This window comes from Patagioenas fasciata, chromosome 5 (genome assembly GCF_037038585.1).
Source record: "Patagioenas fasciata isolate bPatFas1 chromosome 5, bPatFas1.hap1, whole genome shotgun sequence".
Classification (NCBI taxonomy): Eukaryota; Metazoa; Chordata; class Aves; order Columbiformes; family Columbidae; genus Patagioenas; species Patagioenas fasciata.
Genome location: NC_092524.1, coordinates 64648281 through 64661257, shown reverse-complemented (window position 1 = coordinate 64661257; position 12977 = coordinate 64648281). Strand labels below are relative to the sequence as shown.

The 12977-nt window shown below is 44.6% G+C and overlaps 1 protein-coding gene across 7 annotated transcripts in view; it reads left to right on the top strand.

Moving 5' to 3' along the window:
- Positions 1-12977, top strand: part of SYT16 (synaptotagmin 16) — a 119801-nt gene that overhangs the window by 38989 nt on the left and 67835 nt on the right. The window contains exon 1 of one of the 7 annotated variants that reach the window (XM_071809740.1): positions 6032-6178. The exons of the other annotated variants lie outside the window; for them this stretch is intronic. The gene's annotated coding sequence lies outside the window, so the exon portion shown is untranslated. Of the gene's footprint in view, positions 1-6031; positions 6179-12977 lie in introns of those variants that run through there. 7 annotated transcript variants of the gene reach the window in all.

Sequence of the window (12977 nt, the reverse complement as noted above, 5' to 3'; positions counted from 1 at the left end):
AGATGGTTTTACTGTGTGTCATGAGCAGCTGGTCCTTTTCCTTTAGTCTGATACTGCTGCTTGTCAGTGTCACTGGGATTAGATTGTTGTGTTTGTACATGGCAAGTGTTTGAATTAGCTAAAGCCTCTCTGGAGGCATCTTCCTCTTCTTTGCTAGTGTTCTCCATCAGTACATGTGTTGCTGTTCGCTGTTTTTTTTCTTTTTTCTTCTTTTTCCTTCTAGGGTATTCAGTTCTGTCTCCTCCATCCCTGTCAAGATCGCTTATAGAGTCAAGCACTGGAACAGGCTGCCCAGGGAAGTGGTTGAGTCACCAGCCCTGGAGCTGTTTAAAATATGTGTGATGAGGTTCTTAGGGAGATGGTTTAGTGGCAGAGTTAGGTTATGGTTGGACTTGATCTGGAAGGTCTCTTCCAACCAAAATGATTGTGTGATTCTATGATTCTATATGTTCCTCTCTGCCTCCCATATCTTTTTCCATGGCAGACTGGTTCCTATTGCCTGTTAATCCAGGTCTGTTTGGCTTGTCTGTCCAGCTGCATTGCTGTAGTAGGAGCCTATGTGCTGACTTGGCATTTGTGTTCTTGTTTTGGTTCCTTCCCTGGACAGAGCTGTTTTTGTGGCTCTTTGTTCATATTTTTTGAGCTTTAGATCCGCTCTTCTCCGTGCTCTTCCTTGCAAGCTGCACTAACGTAATCCACAAGCTCTGTAATTAGTTTGATGTTTCCAAAGTAGTATGTGGACTCAGTAGCAAGGTGAAGAACCCTGATCATCTGTTTCTTGATTTCTGATAAAAACTGCCATTTTTCTGGGGAATTCCATCCTCCCTTTATCTCACCTGCAATTGTAATGTTTTTGGTTTAATTTCTGGCAACAATCTCTTTCAATGCTGGAATAGTATTTAAAAGAACCCTCACCTTTAATTAGCAAAAGAAAATCCTTGCCATTGACTTTCAGGTCTCTAAATAGACTTGAAATATCTTTGTGTACATGAGCTTCTTGTTTGGAAATCTACTTCTTGTGGAGTTTGAGTTGTCCTGTCTGCTTGCTTTGTTTCTAGGTGCTGATTTGTCTGCCAGCTTGTCTTTGCTGGGCATCCCACTAGACCCAGTGCTGCTCCAGGCTTTCCTTCCTCCCACCTTCACTGTCACGGTAGAATAGACGTAGGTTCCAACAGAGAACAGAGACTCTTCAGTTCCCTGGAAACTTCTGCAAATTTCTGTAAATTGGACCACTCAGATCCACTTCATATTAATAGGAATTCCACTTAAATTAATAGGGAGTTTTTTCACTGGAATAAGTGAGCCCTGGACTCCAAGTTTGGGGTAGATGTCAGGATTAGATCTGAAAACCCATCTGTGCGTTGTGCAGGTAGGCAGGATTGTAGCCAGCCCGGCCATCAGGCAGCACGTGCTTGCACAGCCACAGCGAAGCTGTTTGATCAAATTACTGCTGATTTAATAATCTAAACAGACACATTTCTCTCTTTACATACTTCTGCAAACCACGTCAGGTTTCTCTACTACAGGCTCAGTGGGCATGTGGATTTTGTTGCTATTTCTGACTATTGGTGAAGTTAACCTTTTTATTTGTGGGCAATGGCTTGTAGTTTCATTTCAGTTAGTTTTCAAGTGTGGTTTCAGGTGAACAAGGTCATTGCATTCGGTCTGTGCCACTACATAGAAATTTTGTGAGGAAATGCCGTGGAGCCAGACTTGTGTTTAATTGAACTACTCGTTCTGCTGAGACAGTTTCTTCCTCTTGAGCTTAGGATCTTGTCATCTATACCTGTTAGCTAACAGGGGTGAACATGACCTAGGCAGAAATATGTTGTGCAAATATTTCTAATTTCACACTTATCTAGCCCAGGCATCTTCCTCCCAGTATACCCAGCTGCTGTGCTCTGTTAGCCCAGAGGAGTGGTGTACTGGGTGAGCACAGCAGGATGTGCCAGAGATGTTTTACTCATATATTCCTACCTTAGTGAGAGGAGTGAGAAGTGCACTGACCTGCAGTTCCTTTCATAAGGTTTTCTAGTTTGGGGGCTCTTGACTCAGCGGCCTGGCTCTGTTGTACACAGTTCTCTCTTTTGTCTTATATTTCTTTTGAATAAGGCTTGGGACAGAGGGGGAAGAGTAATTTTACTTTGAGCTCAAGAAGTGGGAGATGTATTTGTTTTTTGTAAGCCTAGAGCATGCTGAGGAAGGCTTAATGTAGTGAACAAAGTGAAAGCGTGAGTCACTGCTTGTGTGCAGTTTTACTGCTATCCTGCTTTTCCTGCAGATTAATGGCTTGGTTCAGCCAAGTTTACCTCTAGCAAATACTGTGTTCATTGATAATGGTTTTGCAAAGGAATTAAAGAGACAGTGGTGCATGTCACTGCTATGTTAAATAGTGGTGGAGTGTCATGGCAGGTATCCCATGGCTGCTGCTCTGTCAAGTAATGAACAGCCACACCAGAGTAAAACCTCCTTTTCTTGGCATTGGTCTGTGCCAAGGCTGATTCCTCACCCAGGCTTGGGGCATTCATGCTTTCGGGGTCACCCTTAGTCCTCTGCTCTCTAGCAAGGTGGGCAGGGGTGTGGGAGCTCAGGGATGGATGAGGGGCCCTGGTGTGGTGGGGGCAACAAAAATGGCCCACTAGGTTCCTCTATGACTCCCTCCGCTTCCTCCCAGCATTTGAAAAGCCTCACCTCTCCCCTTCTTCCACCACTTGATAACGGGTCTGGGTCAGTGCAGGTGTAGCCCTGTGGGGTGGATTTGCCCCAGGTGGGCCTCATTCATTAATTAGAGAGACATAACATTCCCTGGTGGGGAGGTGGCTGTAGGGAATGTGCTGGTGTAATTTTACTGCAGGTTCATTACAGGGTGATGTGCCTAATTATCCACATCAGGGCAGGGGAGGTCTAGACCACACTCAATTCGGCTCAGGGTAGGGAGGAAGAGTGTGGTGTGTGAAGGCATCAGGGACTTTGGGTGGCTTTAAACTAAAAAGGTGAATTCAGATCAATGAAAAAGCTCAGGTAGAATACCCTCTCTGGTGCACTCTGAAAAAGAAGAATTAGAAATCAATTTATGAGGGGTTTCCTCAGAGGTGCCTGGGCAAATGGCTTTTGGTGGAGCTCTGAAGGAAAGTGTGGCTGGGTGGGAGCTGGTTTGGTGGCAGATGCCTGAAAAGGATCTCGCTGAGCAGCTGAGCTGGAAGCATGTTGTGTTGCTGGGGGAACCAGCCACGCTGTGGCTACCAGGTGAAAGGATGGTTGGTCTTTAAAATAATGGTGTAAACTTTATGTGAAATACATTGTCTGGGTTTTAAAAATACCAGCTTGACATTTAGCAGGACATCAAAGGGAGTATTTTTATAGTTCAGATGGTAGTTGAAAAATAATAATAAAAACTGGCTACATCTGAAAATGTATTTGAATTTCTGCTGATTGTTCTCTAGCTCTTTTTGCACAATGGTTCTGAAAAACAACAACAAAAACCAAATAAAAACACAGAGAAAGGTCATTGTTGAGTTGACAAGAGTGAGAGTTTATTCTCTTAACATTATTGCAGTATTATTTCTGGATTACTTTTTCCGTTGCAACTTTACAAATGATGGATTCAAGAGTAAAGTTTAGAGTAAGAACTTAAAATGTGGGAGAGCAAGGAAAGCAACTGAGTGCATGGGAGTCAGAGTGGAAGACTTAAATGGGCTCCCTTTTTCTGTCATAAATATTACAGTCCTGATGAGTTCTGGAGAAATTTGAATAAAAGTGAATAATCATCACATTGACATAGAAGAGATGTCAGGGGCTACAGTGCAAGTCATAGATTTCAAAAGTAAGGGAATGACAGAATAGTCAATGGGAAGAAGTTTGGAGTAAGTGACTTGTTTGGTGCAGCATTAACTCTGTGGCAGCATGGCTGTCCTTGGTAAGCTGTGTTGAAGCTGAGACCTTCTTCTCTCCTTTTGGTGACTTCATTTCACTGCCTTCCTTCTGGAGCAGCTACTCAGACCTTTATTTTCAATCGTGCAGCTTTGGAGCTAAGTGTGTGTATAGGGAATGTGGCCACCGCAGACCTCCATGCTGAACTGGCCTGGCCTGTTCCTGGTAGCCCATCTCTCCTAGTCTCCAAGGGGCTGGTACTTGCTTCTAAATGAGCAGGAAAATTTCCCACCAGTTTGGCAGATGAGGCAAGTCTCCTTGGCAATGGATAGAATTTGCTCCATCAGTTGGCTTTAGTGACTATTCTGGAATAATCGGACTTTGTTTCCCTTGTTGCTCTGCTGCGCTCTTGTGTATTTTTAGCACAGTGCCACAACTGTCACCTCCTGCTCTGAGACCTCATATGGCTGATCAGCCTGATCACCCAGCCATGCCTGCTGTTGGCATCGTGGAGATGGGAGAGGCTGGAAAAAGCCTCTGCCCATCCTGTGTGCCTGCAGCCATCACCCAGCCCAGGGACCCAGATGCCCGCTTCAGTTCCTGATCCATGGGGAATCTGGTGCGGCAAGACTCACGTAAGTCAAGGGTCTTGGTGTCTGTTTAATGAGGACTTCTCTTCCCCCTCTTGAGCTCTTTCTGAGCAGCCTTTATTTTGAAGATGCCAGTCTGGACTTCAGGGATCTGCCAGGCAGCAGCTTTTATAAACAAGATCATCAGAATGTCTTTTTGGGAGGGGAAAAAGGAGTTGCATTAGGAGACCCTTCCATGTGTGCAGGTCTCTGCAACCATTTGCCAATCGTGTAGAATCATAGAATAGCTTGGGTTGGAATGGACATTCAAAGCTTATCCAGTCCAACCCCCCTGCAATGATCAGGGACATCTTCACCCAGATCAGGTTGCTCACAGCCTTCCCCATGCTCTCTCATGTTTTGAGCCTTCTGAGTTCCGATATGTGATTTTATTTTACAGCCTTTCCATGCTGTTTTTGGGGACCACCAAACATTCTAGAAGTCGGAAACAAAATTTTGCACTAATTAGTAAGTTGCTGGGAAGAGTTCCAGTTTCACTGCAGAGAGACCTTTTGCAGGCAGAGACAGTGAGGATGGGTTTACCCTGAATCCTGGGGAAAAATAACCCTTCTTCTACTGGGAATCAAGTCTACATCCAAAACACATATTCAAAGCAGCAGTTGTGTGGATAGTGAAAATAGGATGTGATCTCACAGTAAGTGTCACCGAGCCTTCCTTAAAACAGACAATAAACAACAGGAGTTGAAGTCCATTCTCTACCTTTTTTTTTTTTTTGGCAGTGAATTGTGACTTTGTAAGAGAATCCTCAAGATGAAATCTCCAACTACTCATGGGTGTGTAGTAGGTATGTGACCTGGTATATGTTAGAATCGGTGCTGTGCTTCCACCTTTTGCTCTAAGAGCAGTTTTTACCTCTGTGCGTACAAACCCCGTCAGCAAGTGCAGAGCTGCTGGTGTGGCTTTGCTCTTCCAACTGGGGAGCCCCCAGGGATGGAACTGGGTTGGACGGAGGGTGGGCAGGGAAATAATGGCAGTCTGAGGGCTGGCAAGTGCAAGGGGTAGGTTGCTCCCTGGGGAGGAAACACTTTATTTTAGACTCAATACCTGCTGTGATCCTCACTTTTTCCAGTGCAAATCTATGGGAATGCAGACTGTAAAAAGTGCATTTCTAAAGTGGGTCCAAAATATTTATTTAAGCTGAGTAATAAATTACATCTCTGTACAGGAGAGAAAAATCACTCACAGTTTCATGATAAATGAATGGCTTTTTTTTTTTTTTTTTAAGGCAAATATGTCAGCAATTGTTTGAGTAAAGACCTAGCACTTTTAAGAGCAGTAGGAAAGCTACAGGTGAGGCGGTAGTTTTTAAACAAACCCTGTCGGAAAGCTGCATAGTCTGCTTTATCTCTTGTTTTTCTGGCGAGCATTCCTTTGGTACCTGTCACATGTTTACCAACCAGCAGCCTTCCTTCTTCCTTGGGACATTAAATCAACAAACACATGCAGAGAAAAGAGCACGGGCACCAGTCCTGGTTTTGAAACTCAGGACTGTGCTTCTCTTCAGCTTTGCCCAGCGTGTGTGAACTCCGCAGGCCTCAAGGATTTAGCAGCCTGTCCCAGGAAGAACGCTTTGAAATGTGTTATTTGTGAGAAAATTGTTCTTGGGAGGTTTCATTTCTGGTTTGGCTTGTTTTGCCGCTTTATGTAAGTGTGATGAGGTAAGTCTCATGTTTTGAATGATTTGTGGCTCTTTCTTGGTGAGAAGATAGCTTTCCTAGTTTGTTACTTTGGTGACAATTACAGTTTGAAAAGCAAATCTTGTGTTACCAACACTTGTTACTTTGGATTTGCATGCATCTTTGGTTTTCATGAAATACAAAGGTCTTGGAAATTGCAAGTAATGAAATAGCGTTTAGCCTTTTCTTCTGTTTTGTGCTTTGACATTTTACTCTTTCCTGCTGTCATTTCAGATTTTACTGTAAAGCAGTGGTAAGACCATGATTTTAGATCCATAATGAGTAACACAAGTGCAGAGTATTTGCATTCCTGATAAACAGAGGGCACATGTGATCAGTTTGCAAGGCAGGCCATGAGTACTTGCAGGTATTTGTGACTGAGGTAGGCTAAGAAAGGACCTAAATGTAGCATGATGGCTGTGGGATAATATAGCTGAAGAGATCCAGATGAAGTTTTAAGGAGACCCCATAGCTTGGCTCAGTGTGTCTGAAAACATCCAAGGAACATGCTGCACTTTATTCTTGTGGTCCTTATGTCAAGTGTTTTGCAAAATGTGTGCGTGGTTGTTTGCTCTCGAGGGCTCGACTGGAGCATCAGAACTGCAGAAGCCCTTGAAGTACGTGCAATCTATTTTAGTCTGTCTCCATTGCATCTGTTTTGGCTAACAATCGCCTCTATCTGCCTCCCCGCTTCTCACTATTCTCCTGGCTCTGAAGTGGCGTGGCTCTCCATTTATCCCTGAGAACAGTCCAACGTCACAGCTTTTGCTTGAAAGAAACTCTAGGCAGATGCTTTGAAACTTGTTAACGCAAATGAATCCTCCGAGGCAGCGTTGTGGTCGCTTTCATCTGGAGCGGGCCATTCTCACAGGTTTTTGTAGTGCTGGGATCCTGCTCTGCACGTTGCTTTTACAAAGGAAGTACTGGGGGTGTCTTGCATCATCAACATTTGTTTTCTCTGAGATCATTCCTGCTCCCCATTAGATCGATGACAACTCTGCTTTTGATTTGCATGCTTTTGATTTTCCATGCCCTGTAGAGACAGATATTTTGGGCATGAGTTCCTTGGGTCCATCCTTGATTCATTTTGGCTGGACTGAGATTAAACGAGGCTAAAGAGTGTCTGGAATAGAAACAGGGCATGATACAGGAAAGAATAAGGTGGGAAGGCACATGTGGAAAGCCAGCTGTTCTCCTGGCCATTAAAACCAATTCTGGTTCCCTCTTCCTTATGCCTGCAGGACTTCATAACCTTTCCTCTATCACAGAGCATTTGGTTAGCTGAGCGATGACTTCAGTTCACTCTCTGTGCAGCCCTAGTAACAGGTTACCTGGTTTGTTAAACAAATGTGGATAGAGAAGTGTTCATAGTGACACGGTAGAAGGTGGCAATGCTTGCTAAGCTCTTCCCTCTATTAAACACATTACTCTAGAAACCACTGGCATTTTTTTCCCCAAGCATTTGTTTTAATGGCTTTTGTTATTGTTAGAACATATTTTCCCAGGGCGTAGGTCGCTTGGTCGATACCAGAGGCCTAGAAATCTTCCACAATACACTCTTTCTTTGAAACCACACCCTACTTTATGAGTAGCCTTCTTCCGCTTCGGGGCTGCCTTTTAAATACCAACAATTCTTCCACCCTGTTCCTCAAGAGCTGGAGCCTGATCTTGGTAGCCAGCCCAGGTCCCAGGGAGCTATGTGGTGGGGCAGCATCTCCTGTGCAGATGTCCTTCATATTGGGACAAAAAAAAACATCTAAGGGTTCCCCACACCAATTGCGGCGATACCATGAGTTAATCTGGCAGCAAACGATGTGTGTGGAATGAAACTCAGTGTAGGGCCTGTGGCTTTTAGGTTCCAAGAGTGGTGGGTTAGTGTCCTTTGAGGACAGGAACAGAAGGAGAGTCTGAGGGCCAGGGTTGAGTCTGTTATTCCAACACCCTGATTTCCTTTGGCAGTTGTGTGGAAAGGTCATAGTCAGGCCCACCTTAAGTGATGTAGAGCTGAGGGTTGTTAGATGGTAACTGGTGGCTTTTCACAGACGTGAATGTCATCATCACCAAACAGAATTTCTTGTCTCAGCAGCAGCACGAGTGTAGAAAATCTCTCTCCTGTCTGCTGTCTATGCCTCTTTTTGTGACCCCTTGGTTGCGCTAAATGTCAGACTGATCATCTCTCTTTGTGGCTGGGCTTAAATGCTGGGGCTGGAAACCTTTAGTGGAGCTGTAGGAAGGTTGGTCTTGTTTCTACTTTAAAAAAAAATCAATTACTGGTTGTGCTTTCAAGGCAAAATTACCCACCAAAGCTGCCCTTTTAGCATTGCCAATTGGAAGTTTTAGAAAAAAGCAGGTGTTCTGTGCTGCGGTTTGATAGTAATCCCTGGTCTGGGAAAGCAGAGAGATATGTGGTTGTCCCACTTTTTTCTTTTTGGTCAGCAGTTTGCCACAGCTCTTACATGGATGTGTTTAATGAGAGTTGAAAAAGGGACGGAATGGATTGGCGCTACGTGTTTTCACCCTTCTCAGGCCTGTAGGGAGTGTATGCTACCAATATTGGAAAGTTTATTTTTCTTTCAGAGGTCAGGGGCTGAGACGTGGACCCTGTGAGGGTTCTGCTGTCCGTGGGCAGGTGGACCCTGTGAGGGTTCTGCTGTCCGTGGGCAGCTGGACCCCTCACCACCTGCCCCCTTTGCAGCTTGCCAGGTGTGTGCTGAGGGCAGGGATGGAGCTGCCGTGCAGACAGCAAGTGTGTTGTGGCCTCTTGCCACCCCTCATCTCCTTCAGTAGCTGTCGGGAGATGTCCGTGTCCTACAAGAAGCCAATAAATAACGGGTCAAAGAGGAACCAGGGCTGTGTTCAGAGGGTGCCCTGCTTTTGTTGAGCACATGGCTTGCTCTCCACAGATGGGGAAATTGTCTAAGTATTAAGAGATTTGGTTTGATTAGCTGAAATCGCCTGTTGGCAGCACATTTCCAGTCCCTGGAGCAATGGAGATCAGCGGGGTTGCCAAGGCAACGCACAGCCCTCAGCGAGACGTTTACTGCTGCATCGTCCTTGGTCAATTGATGCAGTAGGGTTTATTTAGGTCTTTGAAAAAAAAAAATAAAAGCGGCTGTCCGGCTTTTTGCTGTGGTGAGTCATTCTGCCTTGGGTCAAATTGGTGGAACTCAGAACAAGGTTTTGTGGATTAGAAAAATAAATACATGAGAGCATAAGGATCCCAATGAGACGAGAGCACTTCAATTCTGAGTGGAGACAACTTATTCCTTGTTATCTCCCCATGTAAAAAAGAAGCAGCCACTGAGATCCCCTTTTCTCTTCCCTCTCCTCCTCTTTCTTCTTTCTCTCCCAAATGTAAAATACTTATTTTGTTTGCTAGAGGACTGTGTGCTCACTGTTACATTCTTGACCTATTCTAGGGATCTTTCACTACTTTGCATGTTGCTCTCTGGTCCCTGCGCTGTTGCAGAAGCCTTGATGTATTCAACTTATGTAAGTTTTCATTTCATTCCATTATTCCTCCTTTTGCACCACCTGGGAGATGTAAAGCTCATCACGTCACCGCTCTGAATGCTGTTGCAGCAGTGGTGGCGAGTTGGAAGTCATCAAGTCTGTCATTGCGTGTTCTTTCATCTGGACTCAAAGTTGGGGAGTGTGCTGGGACATGGGCATCTCTCTCTGTTCCTTGGTTTTACTGAGATAATGGGGTTGCGCCAGCAGTGTGCAGAGCTTTCTCTGAAATTTTGGAAGGGATGCAATCTCCTCGTATGCACCGTCAAGGAGGGAAGTGCCATTGTGTTGAGTGCAAGGCCTTTACTAAGGTTTCTTTAAAGTAATTCTGGCAGTGATAGGAAAGACATGCTACAAGGCTAACAAGAACACCCGGTGTGTTGAAGGTGGTACATGGAAGACACCATCAGAGTGCCCTTTTTAGTTTCTCTTACTGTTGAGATAAATGTGAGTTGTGCTCAGCAGTAGATACCTTGTTAATTCAGGAAGAAATCATTGCACAAGCAAGAATTACGAAACAGTCACTGCATGGTTTAATATGGGGAGCCAGACTGGCATTTTCTGAACGTGCAGGTGCTTCTGTTCTCTTGTGAGTTCGTACCTCAGCTGGTGTTGGGTAGCATGGGGAGAAGAGAAGGAATTAATAAATAAACTGAGACAGTGCTTGCTGAGAGAAAAATTCTGACCTTCTCTGCCGTAAACCCAAGGCTAGACCTTTGTGGAAAACAACCTGTATGCGAGAGGGAGAAATTAAAAAGTGTGGAGGAGCCTTTAAAAGTCTACATTGGCATCCTTACTTATTTACCCTTTTTGAGAGGATGGCAGTTGAAAGATGTGTCACTGTGATGATGCCCAGTTATCTTCTTTCCCTTTCTCAAAATACTGCATTAGTGATACCATGGCAACAAAGAACTTGTCTTTAAGGAAAAGGGGGAAAAAAAAGCGTGCCTTCAGTGTTCAAGAAAGGTGGCAGACTGACAGCCCTCATCTTCCCTTTCTCCCAGTAAGGCAGTGGTGGTGTCAGCTGTGATGAAATGCATCTGATTATGAACGCTGTGTTGTCCTGTGACTGAAAACAAGCCTGGGACATGATCAAAGACAGACCTACTACCGTAAGAGTGGGTTCAGAATCTTCTGAGAAAGCGTGCTCTTGTCAGACAATTAAATTCTGTTTAAAATATAACTTTTTCAAAGAAATACATCATCTTGAAAAAACTTTGCTAGACTCAAGCCGTGTCCTTATTCAGGATGGAATTCCTCTCTGAGCAGACTGTGGTGATGGTGAGAGAAACCAGCTGTCCCTTGCCACTGTGGTAGGTTTTCGGGAGGTCAGACAGTCAAAGGACACATAGACAGGGCAAGTTCAGGTCTCTGTCCTGCTTGATTCAGACTTGCATTTGAGTAATGGTTTCATCCCTAAGCAGCAGGAGATTGACTTTTAGGGACTAGCCTCTTCCGTTCATTTGCTCTAATCCAGATTGCACAGACAGTTATCACTGCAGCCTTTTTCTTGTTTTCCTCCATGTTAGGTGAAAGCTTTGACCACCAAGTCAGTCCCCTCATTGCTTTGCGTGATTACTGTTTTGACAAGGGAAAATAGTTCCAGCATGCAAAGCTGAGAATTTGAGCACAGCTCAGAGATTAGAGTCAATATTGAGACAGAGAAGAAATGACAGAGCAAAGACTTGAGTGTAAGGGTTTCTCATAGGTTGTACACTAGCAAAGTCATTTTCTGCTCAGTTCAAATTTTAGTTCAGTGATCTGGAGAAGGACTGACACAAACAGTTGTGAAGGCTGTGCTTTTCACTTTGATTATTTCAGCTGCTGGCCTAACTCTCAGAACAGTCCTGGCAGGGACTGGTGGTGGTACAGGAGGACCAAGGCCTGTGTGGGTTCCTCATGCTGTCCCCATTAAACCTCTTCAGCCCTGAGACAGGGGGAACCAGCTTTCAGTTTGTGAATAGCAATTCAAGTGCTGTGCTGCTCAAATTCTCAGTCTCCCTGGCCCTGTTAACATCAACAGCTTTTAAATACCATGCTGAATTGGAGCCTTTTCTAAGATTATTAATAAGATTGACAATTAGTCTCTGAATCACCCTTTAGAGGCCTCAGCTGTTACTTGAGTCACCTTCATTAGAAAGTGTCAATGCCTCTCTGTCTGTTAGGACACATTTCTGTTCCCTTGTTTCATCTGTATTTGTGGTGTGTGTGCTTACAGATGGAGGAATGGGGTGAGAGCCAGGGCTCTTCTGGATGCAGAACATCAGGCATCATCATTTGCAAACACCGTGTACTTGCTGTTGACTTGAACTCGTGCTCACAGTCATTTGAAACACATCCAGCAAAACTAATACCTCGTCTTTTCTAATTGGAGAATGCCTTTTGTTGGAGGCAGAATATTTCACAGAATTGTATCTGCTTGGTTGCAAACGTCACCAAGAACATTGCTCAAGGCCAGAGTGGGATTTCTGCTGCTGGGAAAACAGTGCTGTCACAGGGTAATGTATAGCAAGATGTATTGGAAAATCTGGCCTGAGGGAAGCTGCCTTGACCTTGGACCTCCTCATTGCTGGCTTATGGCTCTCACAGGTGAGCTGCTGGGTACTCTGAGGTTTGCCCTCCCAGTGTTTATGGTCATTGATCTATAGCAGGTTCTCAGTGAAGTCCAGACTGCGTCCTGAAAACTCAAGTCTTGCTCTGCCCTTTTTGAACCTCAGTGAGCAGGTTTAAAAAAAAACCAAACAGGTGTGCCTGCGGCAATTAGGAACAACGCGTACCAGGACGCAGAGAGAAATTCACGCAGAGGCAGAGATCTTGTTCAGGAAGGAGCTCAGAGCCTGGCCAAGCTGAGAGCTGACCTGGACCTAGGCTTAGGCTGCTTTCTTTATTCACCATTGACAGTTTATAGGATTTACAGATACAGGCATGGACTAAGATGTTTACAAAAAGGTACTTTTCAACTGATTGTTATTAAGAACACACTAAGCTCATGTGATATTTGTCTCACTTGTTTTTCTACTCATTCACAGACCAGGCCCAAGGACATTCACATATCCCATGCGCTTGGGGGTGGTTATCCGGCCCGAGATACCATTCTCACGAGTCTGGGCTATAACTTTTTACAATTACGAGAAACATACTTCAAAGTAATCTGTCCAAGGCCCTTTATATTTTATTATGTTAGTATTATGTCTTCAGCCATCCAGATGGTCATGTTAGTATTGATCTTCCTTTATCATCCAGGTGGCTAGAACTGCACATCTTGCTTTCC